We start from the raw sequence: 10,605 nt of genomic DNA, 5'->3' as shown, positions 1-10,605 counted from the left end.
AAAAAAAAAAAAAAAAAAAAAAACCATATATATATATATAGAGAGAGAGAGAGAGAAACTTAAAATAATACAGCCAAAAATTAAAGAAGACAACAATTTTAACACTTACTCAACATTACCACATAATTCTGGTAACAGATCAAAATTAGTGCTTCTTTAGACTTAGTTCCTACAGCTAGTTCTGGGGTAAGAGACTACCAGTTCTATGATGGTGTTCCATGATGTGTTCTTATTTAGCAAATCTTGGCTAGTTCTTTGATTTGTGGGCTATTTTACATGGAAGATCTGTTACCAAAATTTTATTTCATAATTGTTTCATGAAAGAAAGAACTAAAAAAAGTTCCCAAAGGAAAAGACAAAATACTCCATTCTATCTGGGCCCTCTTTGGCGATGTACTGAACGTAAAGATCATCCACAAACCCAAGCTAATTACAAATTGCATAACACAAGTTTAAGATTACCCAACATATTTATTCATATCATTCTTGTATTTACCAAGACTACTGGTAAAATAAATAAAAGTTGTAGACCCTCTCCCCAGAAAAACCACAAATTAATCCCAAGTGGCAGTAAGTTACTTTGAGGGTGGCAAGCAAAAGTTTAGATATCACTGCCCCAGAAACTATGGCCTAGCTGACAAAACTGCCTCCTAATCTAATTTCAAAGACCCAAAGATTAGCAGCAGGAAGCAAAAATTACCAATTATCTAAAAATTCAGAAAGAAATATTTTGGAAATCAAGATCTAGTGAACACACAATGTGCTTAAATTTCTTAATTTTATTCACGACTTTAGAAATGTGAATGCCAGCAATTTCTTAGCATTAAATCATCTTGGATCTCAAAGTATTCCATAATCGCCCTATTTCAGAAAGACGCTACGAAAACCATCAACGGCATTTTCATTTCATGGTCAGAAAAAGTAAGGAGAAAATAAATGCCTTGCCCCATATCACTAGATTGAAATATTTGTGCATTTAAAATTTTTTCCAAAGCATAAGCAACACCTAACTTAAAAATGAATTTTTTCTGACAAATCAGCCAGCTTGGTAAAAAATTTTTTTTCCAACAAGCACAATCTATCAATCTGTTTTCTTTCAAAACACTTTCCCTTTAAAACAATAGTAATTTGGGCCTGGCATGGTGGTTCACGCCTGTAATACCAGCACTTTGGGAGGCCGAGGCGGGCGGATCACAAGATAAGGAGTTCAAGACCAGCCTGTCCAATATGGTGAAAACCCATCTCTACTAAAAATAAAAAACTAGCTGGGCATGGTGGCAGGCGCCTGTAACCCCAGCTACTTGGGAGGCTGAGGCAGAAGAATCGCTTGAACCTGGGAGATGGAGGTTGCAGTGAGCCAAGATCATGCCACTGCACTCCAGTCTGGGCGACAGAGCGAGACTCTATCTCAAATAAATAAATAAATAAACAAACAAACAAATAAATAAATAAATAGATTCCCCTACCCCACAAAGCCTACTGTATCTACAGTGCATGAATAAACATAAACTAAGTGTGAGTCCTAGAGTATAAAAAAAAACAAGGAATCCAGAGACTTGACAAAATGCTGAAATTGGTTAAGCTTTGCTTTGGCATTCCTCCTACCTTCCTTCTGGTGCTCCTACTCCCATTTCTAAGAAGTTTCTCATGTCTTTCCAAAGTTCTTCACCTGAGACACCACCTACTCAAGAGTTCTTTCCCTTGATCGATCTCACTTGTTGAGAACTGATTTCAGCCGGCTAACACAATCAACATTTGATTTCATCATTTAGTAAAGGTCCTTGCTTTGCTGTGTGTCAAGAGCCCCCTTGAAAATCTCATAAATGTTGTGGACCCTCTCCCCAGAAAAATCACACATGCACTCACACATAACTTTTCGTACAATTTTAAGGGATTCAGGGTTACACAGCCAAAATACATGAACCCCAGAACCATTAAAACACCAGGTTAAAAACCCCCTTATTTAATATATCAATATCATAAAACCTCAAAACTGTGCAAGAGTTATTTGTATTTTAAGACACTGTCAACTCAAATGAAATTTCCTATTCTCAGAATCTAAGACAATGTAAAAAAGACAAAAAAACCCCAAACAATATGGAGATTTTTAGCCAGCCTTGTCATTGGGGGTCATCTCCCAAAGCATTTAATTAAGCTGCAATTCCCATGAGAGACGTGGAGGAGCAGGACCTACTTCTAAGCATGGGTCTTCTACTAAGTTAGGTTCTGTAGGCCCTACCCCTGAATTTAGTAATGCTCTAGAAATCCATTCTGTCTAAACTATCATGGTTCCTAGCAAAACAATACATACATATATATGTATGCCAAGTCCAGTTTTGATCCCAATGAACTTTTTTTTTTTTTGAGACGGAGTCTGGCTCTGTCGCCCACGCTGGAGTGCAGTGGCCGGATCTCAGCTCACTGCAAGCTCCGCCTCCTGGGCTTGCGCCATTCTCCTGCCTCAGCCTCCCGAGTAGCTGGGACTACAGGTGCCCGCCAAGTCGCCCGGCTAGTTTTTTTGGATTTTTTTTTTTTTAGTAGAGACGAGGTTTCAACGTGTTAGCCAGGATGGTCTCGATCTCCTGACCTCGTGATCCGCCCATCTCAGCCTCCCAAAGTGCTGGGATTACAGGGTTGAGCCCCCGCGCCCGGCCCTTTTTTTTTTTTTTTTTTTTTAATAGATATGAGGTCTTGCTATGTTGCTCAGGCTGGTCTTAAAGTGCTGGGTTCAAGAGATCCTCTGGCATTGCCCTCCAAAGCAATGAACTCCATGGTATTTCACGCGGCTAACTTCCTTGTCAGGATTCACTTAATCCTCCTCTTCAGCTTCTTCAACCCTATAATCTTACCAGTTTAGCCATTCTTTCTCAACTTACTTCATAGGTTTCTATTCTTCTACTTGACCCTCAGATGTAAATGCTCTCCAAGGTTACCCTTAGTTTTTTTTCTTCACTCCTGATATGGTTAAGCATTCCTAATCCAAAAATTTGAAATCTGAAACGCTCCAAAATCTGAAACTTTCTGAGTGCTGACATGATGTCACAAGTGGAAAATTCCACACCTGATCTCAGGTGACATGCTGCAGTCAGAATGGAATCAAAACTTTGCTTCCTGAACAAAATTATTTAAAATATTGTATAGAACTGCATTCAGGTTGTAAGATGTATATGAAACACAAATGAATTTCAAGTTTAGATCTGGGCCCTATCTCCAGGGTATGTCATTATGTGTATACCAACATTACAAAGTCAAAAAAAACTCCAAAACACTTCTGGTCCTAAGCATTTTGGATAAAGGATACTCAATCTGTACTATTTTCTCTTTTTTTTTTTATAGACAGGGTCTTACTCTGACAACCAGGATGCAGTGCAGTGGCCCTAGCATAGCTTGTTACAGCCTCAAACTCCTGGGCTCAAGTCATCCTCCAGCCTCAGCTTCCTGAGTAGCTGGGACCACAGATGGTTACCACTATACCGAACAAATTTTTTAATTTTTGTAGAGACAGGGTCTCGCTGTGTTGCCCAGTCTGGTTTTGAACTCCTGGCCTCAAGTGATCCTCTGCATTGGCTTCCTAAAGTGTTAGGATTAGAGGTGTGAGGCACTATGCCTGGCTTTCTGCAGTTTTTATATGGCATTATACTGATGAATGCAAATCCCTTTATTGATCCCAATGCCCCTTTGAGCTCCAGTCCAAATATCCATGTACTTACTTGACATTTCTTGATTCCCAGATATCTAAATACATCTGGAATCATACTCTATTACCTTCCTCCTCAAATTCTGTTCTTCCTATACATTCCCTATCTTAAAGGCATCATCATCACCCAATAACCAAACTATAATCTTTAACTCCCCTTAACTCAATTGTCACCCAAATCTCACAACTGTGAAGTAAAAATGATCCCCAGAATCTATGTCCTTTTACACTACAATTTAATACTCTCACAAGTCTCTAGTCCAATCTTCACATGTCATCTTTTCAAAAACCAGAGTGGATGTCCTACTCAAACCTCTTATGGTCCCTAAATGCCTATAGAATAAAGTTTAACACTCATGAGCATGGAATTACAAACTCTTCCCAATACGGCCACAACCATATCAGTTTCACTTTCCACTATTCTCCAAGTAAAGCAAAATCCACTTGCTAGTTCTCCAATCAGACTACTGATGCCCTTCCTCTCAGCCTCTCTTCTGTATCAGTAATGCAGCTACTCGCCCTACCAAGTCCTACTCAAACTTCCCGTACATGAAAAGTCTTCCCTAACCTCACTTTTCTCTGTGTATCATTCTCCTCTTCCTAGAAGGAATTTCTCCCTCCTCCTATAATCCCACACCACTCTTTGTTTACTCTATTTTGGTTCTCCAGAAGTTGTGTAACATAGCTGGTTGAGCCCATACCTTTCTGCCCTACACGACAAGGCCCAAGATTTGTTACTCTAGCACCTAGCACATGCCCAGCGTATGGTGTGTCTTTAATCATTGTCAGGTGAATGAGTGGCAAAACTCCAAAGTGAGAATACACTTAAGGAGGTTCTTTCTCAATGGAGAGAATGCTTCACTCTCCTTTGAACATAAAACAAGAATCAGGTCCCCTAGTCCCCAACACCCAATTCCTAGTCCACTGATTAAATAGATTTAAGCAATGTTTCATGGGGACATTTCCTCATTTCCCCTTGTTCTTTGTAGGTTTAGCTGCCAGCCTAACCACATTAGCATTCAGTAGCAGCAACAAAACAGACTCTTAAAGTTCTAAGACTTTACAATTACCAACAGTAAAATACATGCTCTTTTTTAAAAAACCGTCTTAATACATATGCATACAAAGCTCATTCTTCATGAAGATTCAGAAAATGGCTTGGCATAGTTTATCCTAACAGGCACCACTTAAAGAGTTCTTGAGAAAATGTCCACTTAAGCTGTCAGCCAAACTTTTCACATTTGTAACCACAGAAATCAGCATGCATGAATTAATTGAAATACTATGCTTACAAACAATGCAATTACTATAGTCTAAACCACCAAACTGATAATCCATTACAAAAGCAGCTCTTACAACTGTTTTTGAGAATATTTCCCCTAAAAAATTCCAGTGATCATCCCAACCTATAAAACTAGATTCTTATACTAGTATCATCTTCTCTTTCCCCCTCTTCTCCCCACCAACACTCCCTCCAACACACACACACCCCTCCTTACGAGAAATGGCTTCCTCAAGAAATTATCTGATGGTTCAGCAGCAGTTGGAGCTTTACACAAACTATGTTGTGATTGGGCAAGGCAGACTACCAGATCTGGGATTTAGTAGACCATTCCTTATGGTCAGAATATCTTCTAAGTGACTGCTCTTAGAGAAACAACACAGATTTGCCTCAAGAGATTACAAATGTGGTAGGCCTACCTTAACAGCAACTCGTTTTGTTTGTTAAGAAACAGGGTCTTACTGTCGCCCAGGCAGGAACACAATGCCATGATTATGCTCACTGCAACCTCAAACCCCTAAGTTCAAGTGATCCTCCTGCCTCAGCCTCCTCAGTAGCTCAAACTATAGGCATACGCCACCATACCCAGCTAGTTTTTCGGTTTTTAAAAAAATATTCTGTAAAGACAAGATCTCGCTACATTGCCCAGGCTGGTCTAGAATTCCTAGCCTCAAGCAATCCTCCTGCCCTGGCCTCCCAAAGTGCTGGGATTACAGGCATGAACCACCATGCCCAGCCATTGTTTTCTAATATACTAGAACATCTCTGTGAAGTTGTATTTCTGGCCCTTCTTCGGGTCACAGAAAATTTACTTGGTATCACATAAATGTTCACATTTTAAAACATTTTAGGTCTAAAGACCACAACATGATGAAGTCTTTTTGATGTTTTGCTAAACACACTGCATTAAGTCAGGCTGAAAATACATTAGCCTAATTCTGAAGTGCACTTTTAAAAAAAAAAAAAAAAAACCATATATATATTCTAAGGTATAAGCAATCCACTTATTTTTCTTGAGCAGTCAAAAATTCATTTCCCAAGTTTTGTCCATATTACATTAAAATAACTTCAAACAAAGCATTCTTGTTGCTCGAGGATTAAAAGTTTCCAATAGCTCAATATGGTTTTAATCTTCTGGAAACACCTGAAATTGATTTGTTTCACCTTTTACTATTTATCTTCCAGTCTGTTTACCTTAGTAGAATACTGATGGATAAAAGTACTAACCGAAAACCCAAGAAAGTGGATAATCCACCCTCTAGTTAATAAGGAAGGAAATATAAGATACATAAGGCACAAAAATTAACATGTATCTTGAGACTCAAAAAACATTGGCCTTGGTCTAAATAAAATGTTTCTAAAATAACAAGTGGGTTCCTTTTTCATTGCTGTTGTACTAAGCATTCATGGAAAATTATATTTGGGTAAGCTCAGACTGAAAACACTAGCTTTAGCTATCAAGGAAAACATGAAAGAACATAAAGAAAATGTCTTTTAGTATAGAACATTATCTGAAATGTTTTTTACAAAATCAAAGATTGGTATTTTAAGATTGATTTTCCAAATACTCTATATATACATATTAATAAGCATCACACATAGTCACAAACATCTAAATTCAGATATCCCACTTCCTGGATGATTACGGGCCCAGAAAGGGCTCATCTAAACTCTCAAGGTTAAAGTAGACATTTGTGAAATTCAACAGCCCACGGAGTTTCCCCTAACCCTCCAATTTTTCACAGTGGCACTGTGTGGATGAATAAGCCTGCTTCAGCATGAAGCAATGGGCTTGTCTAAAGACATCTGACAGAAGCTGAATGTATACATTAACTTCCTGTTGAGGTAGGACTGCAGACTGTTTCTAAAGACTGACAGTTCATAGTCCCTCCAGAAACCAAAAAATCAGCACGCTTTTTCAAATACTCGTGGAAAATTTTAATTTTAGTAATTACTGTTCTTCGTTATTAGTCCTCAACTTTACTGAATGCCTTATTCCATACAAGAAAAGGCATAAAAATTTAATCCCAGACCACAGGAGCTTAAATTTCCCTTAAAACAAGTCACTCATTTGTGGTTATTTCACATAAAATATTTCTAAAGACAACCCAGAGTTTTGGTTGAACTTACAGCGTGGAGGCAATGCAAATTCAGGTATTTAAATCATGGGAAGTTGGCCTTCAGTTCCCTAACAAAATTAGACAAGTGACTAATTATGGTTTAATAAAACAAAAAACCTACAATTTGGGGTTCTAATGACATACACAGGAATTCAGAAGGAAACCTGAAATCCCTTCTCCTTTAAACCCTTCTATATCTGGACAAGGGCCCTCATTATCTCCTACTTCTATAGTTCCTTCTCTTAATACAGGAGCTAAATTTCCTTGAAACAGGTTATGAAGCCACTGCCAGCATGGTGGTGCTTGCCATAGTCTCAGCTACTGTGGAGGCTGAGGTGGGTGCATTCCTTGAGCCCAGGAGTTTAAGGCCAGCTTAGGCAACATAGCAAGATCCCCAACTCTAACTTAAAAAAAAAAAAATTATATATATGTATACACACACACACACACAAAATATATATATTTTTATAAGAAAATTATTGGGCCAGGCGCAGTGGCTCACACCTGTAATCCCAGCACTTTGGGAGGCCGAGGCCAGCAGATCACCTTAGGTCAGAAGTTCCAGACCAGCCTGGCCAACATGGTGAAACCCCGTCTCTACCAAACATTAGCCGGGCATGGTGGTGGGCACCTGTAATCCCAGCTACTTGGGAGGCTGAGGCAGGAGAATCGCTTGAACCCAGGAGGCAGAAGTTGCAGTGAGCCAAGATCGTGCCACTGCACTCCAGCCTGGGCAACAGAGTGAGACTCCGTCTAAGAAAAGAAAAAGAAAAGAGAAGAGACCTATTTCCACAAAAACTCCCGGCTTGGGGATAAGAAATTTTCCTTGCTACATGAGACTATGACCACTGACTACTAAGCAAGTAATTTTCCCTCCTATATATGACCACTGACTACTAAGCAAAAAGTCATTTCCCTCCTATATGTTGAGTTTGAGACTGTGTGCGGAAATTAAAGGACTTCAAATAAGGATGGGTCAAAAGATTAAGTAAAGAATTTTCTCTCTTTTTTCTTTTTTTTTTTTTGGTGAAGTCTCACTCTTGTACCCCAGGCTGGAGTGCAATAGCAAGATCTTGGCTCACTGTAACTTCTGCCTCCAGGGTTCAAGCGATTCTCCTGCCTCGGCAGCCCCCGCCCCCAACCCTCCCAGTAGCTGGGATTATAGGCGCCTGCCACCACACCCGGCTAATTTCTGTATTTTAATGGAGACGGGGTTTCACCATGTTGGCCAGGCTGGTCTCGAACCCCTGACCTCAGGTGATCCACCGGCCTCAGCCTCCCAAAGTGCTGGGATTACAGGCGTGAGCTACCGCACCGGGCCGTAGAGTTTTCTTAATCTGATTGTTTTTTTCCTCATGGGCCCTGCTGAAAGCCACTAAGTCCTATAAAAAGACAAAAAAAGCCCCTTGACACAAAAAAATTCTGCACACAATTTAGCATCTAAGAGTAAATATTCTACATTGCATGTGATAATTATGTCTGCTTTCGGACTCATAAGGAAATTACTTGGATGCACGGAGAGAACTAGTCATATTTTCACTGTCTTACCGGGTAAACTGTCAAGAACTGTCAAACACAATTTTAGGGAGTCGGGATACTAACGAATCTCACACACAGACACACAAACAGCATCTCCAAGACTCTAACACCGCCCTTTCCCAATTACTTACTGGTCAAGCCCAAAGGAAAAAGAATTTTTTAAAAGCCTGGGCTGAGATGGGATGGGAAAAAGGATCACACTGTGAGCACAGATGATGTCCCAGGACAAAAGCTCTGCCCAACGACTGCCTAAGCTGACAGGCTCACTCACACTACCTTTCTCCTTATGCGTCTCTCAATACACGGTCTCTGAACACTTAAGAAAATGTGAATTTTGCTTTGACCACAGAAAGAATTCAGCACGATTGACACCAGCTCTAAAATAAGCAATTAATATATTCTAATCTAATGCTTGATAAGAATGGAAAGCAGGCAACAGCTCCTCCAACTGGTTGGAGCACATATCACTGGAAGCCCCCCCAAATATTAAGATTTTTAAACAACTTCAAGTTCTGGTGGGCACAACCGAATACACTGCGGAAACTTTGGGATCAGCAGCCCCGACACAACAGGTGAGAGAGGCAGCAGACATCACTGCACGGTGGAGTGCACAACACGCAATGGCAAACCCGAAAAGGTCTGGGGATATGGGAAAATACCATGCAGACGGCCATCTCAGAGACCCTGTCTTTCCAGTAGCAAAAGGTTCAGTTCCTTCGGAGGGGCATGCCACTCCCCCTCTCCGTCACCCAGGGGACCACCACCCCAGGAACAGGAAGAACCGTGGCCCCTCCGCGGGAACATCTCAACTGGGGAAGAAAACACAATGTCGCTCCTTATTTCTGCGTACAAAAGGACTTTGCGCCCTCCTTCTGGAACTGCCGCCCCGGCCACCTCCTAACTTGCAAGAAGGTGGGCAACGCGCCATATTCCAGCGTCCCCCAGTCTACCTGGGTAACAACCCCACACCACCCGGCAGGAGGGAAGCTTCGGAGGCCGCCCAAAGAGCCAGCCTCCTCTCCCGCAGAAGACAGCGGCTCCCGCGCCCCAGCCCGGCCCCGCCGCACCGCCCGCCCGCGGACGAGAGCCGGGAAGGGCCGAGGGGGGCGAGCAGAGGCCGCGGCTCCGGTCCGCGCAGCCGGCCCACCTCCCGCTCCCGGGCCCGCGCACTCTCCGGCCTCCCGCTCCCCGAGCGCGGAAGGACGGCCCCCGGTTTCACCGGCGGGGAGAAGGCCGCGGCCCCGAGAGCCCCCAGGCAAGTCGAGGAAGGCCGGACACCCTGGGGCTCTCGGCGAGGGCACGCCCTCCCTCCCGAAGCCGCCAGGACGCCTTGGGGCCTAGTGCGGCCCTGCCGCATCCTGGGGTGGCGGTTTGGCTGGGCCGGGCCGGGGCCCCCCGCCCGAAGGCAGGGGGGCCGAATCCGGCGCGCCGCCCAGAGCCGAGACCCGGGGCACACGGGGGGAGCAAGACAGAGAGAGATACCGGCTGCGAGGGGAGAGAGAGCGGCCGGGGCCGGCCGGCTCGGCCTGCCGGGCGGCGTGTTGCGGCTGCCGCCGGGGCTGAAATAGCTGGAGATTGCGCGGTAGGGCACTCACCTCAGAGCGGCTGCGCTACCGTGGGCCTGCGCCGTGGAGACTGCGACCGCGCCGGCTCCTCGCAGCCTCCTGCCACCAGCGGCAATGGCGAGCGCTGCCGCTTCTGCCGCCGCCGCCGCCGCCGAGGAGGGGGAGGGGAGGGAGAGGGCACGCACGCGACGCACGGCCCGGCTTCCCCGCCCGGCCGCCGCCATGATGAGGAGGTCGGAGCTGCTGCTCCGCAGGCAGGCCGCGGAGAGGGCTCGCGGCGAGGGCTCCGGCCTCCCCCGCCAGCGCCTTGCGTGCACGGAGCGCTTCAGAGGTTTGGTGGAGGCCGGAACCTCAAAAGCAACTGGATTAGCACAACGCGGACACCCAGGAGAAGCGGTGCAA

The 10,605-nt window shown here is 43.8% G+C and overlaps 1 protein-coding gene across 1 annotated transcript in view; it reads right to left on the bottom strand.

Annotated features, from left to right (window-relative positions):
• Positions 1 to 10,346, bottom strand: part of NRF1 (nuclear respiratory factor 1) — a 156,135-nt gene extending 145,789 nt beyond the window's left edge. The window contains exon 1 of the mRNA XM_017875098.1: positions 10,234 to 10,346. The gene's annotated coding sequence lies outside the window, so the exon portion shown is untranslated. The remainder of the gene's footprint in view (positions 1 to 10,233) is intronic.
• Between the last annotated feature and the right edge of the window lie 259 nt (positions 10,347 to 10,605).

This window comes from Rhinopithecus bieti, unplaced genomic scaffold, assembly GCF_001698545.2.
Source record: "Rhinopithecus bieti isolate Rb0 unplaced genomic scaffold, ASM169854v2 scaffold_8783, whole genome shotgun sequence".
NCBI lineage: Eukaryota > Metazoa > Chordata > Mammalia > Primates > Cercopithecidae > Rhinopithecus > Rhinopithecus bieti.
This window is presented reverse-complemented; position numbering and strand designations above follow the sequence as displayed.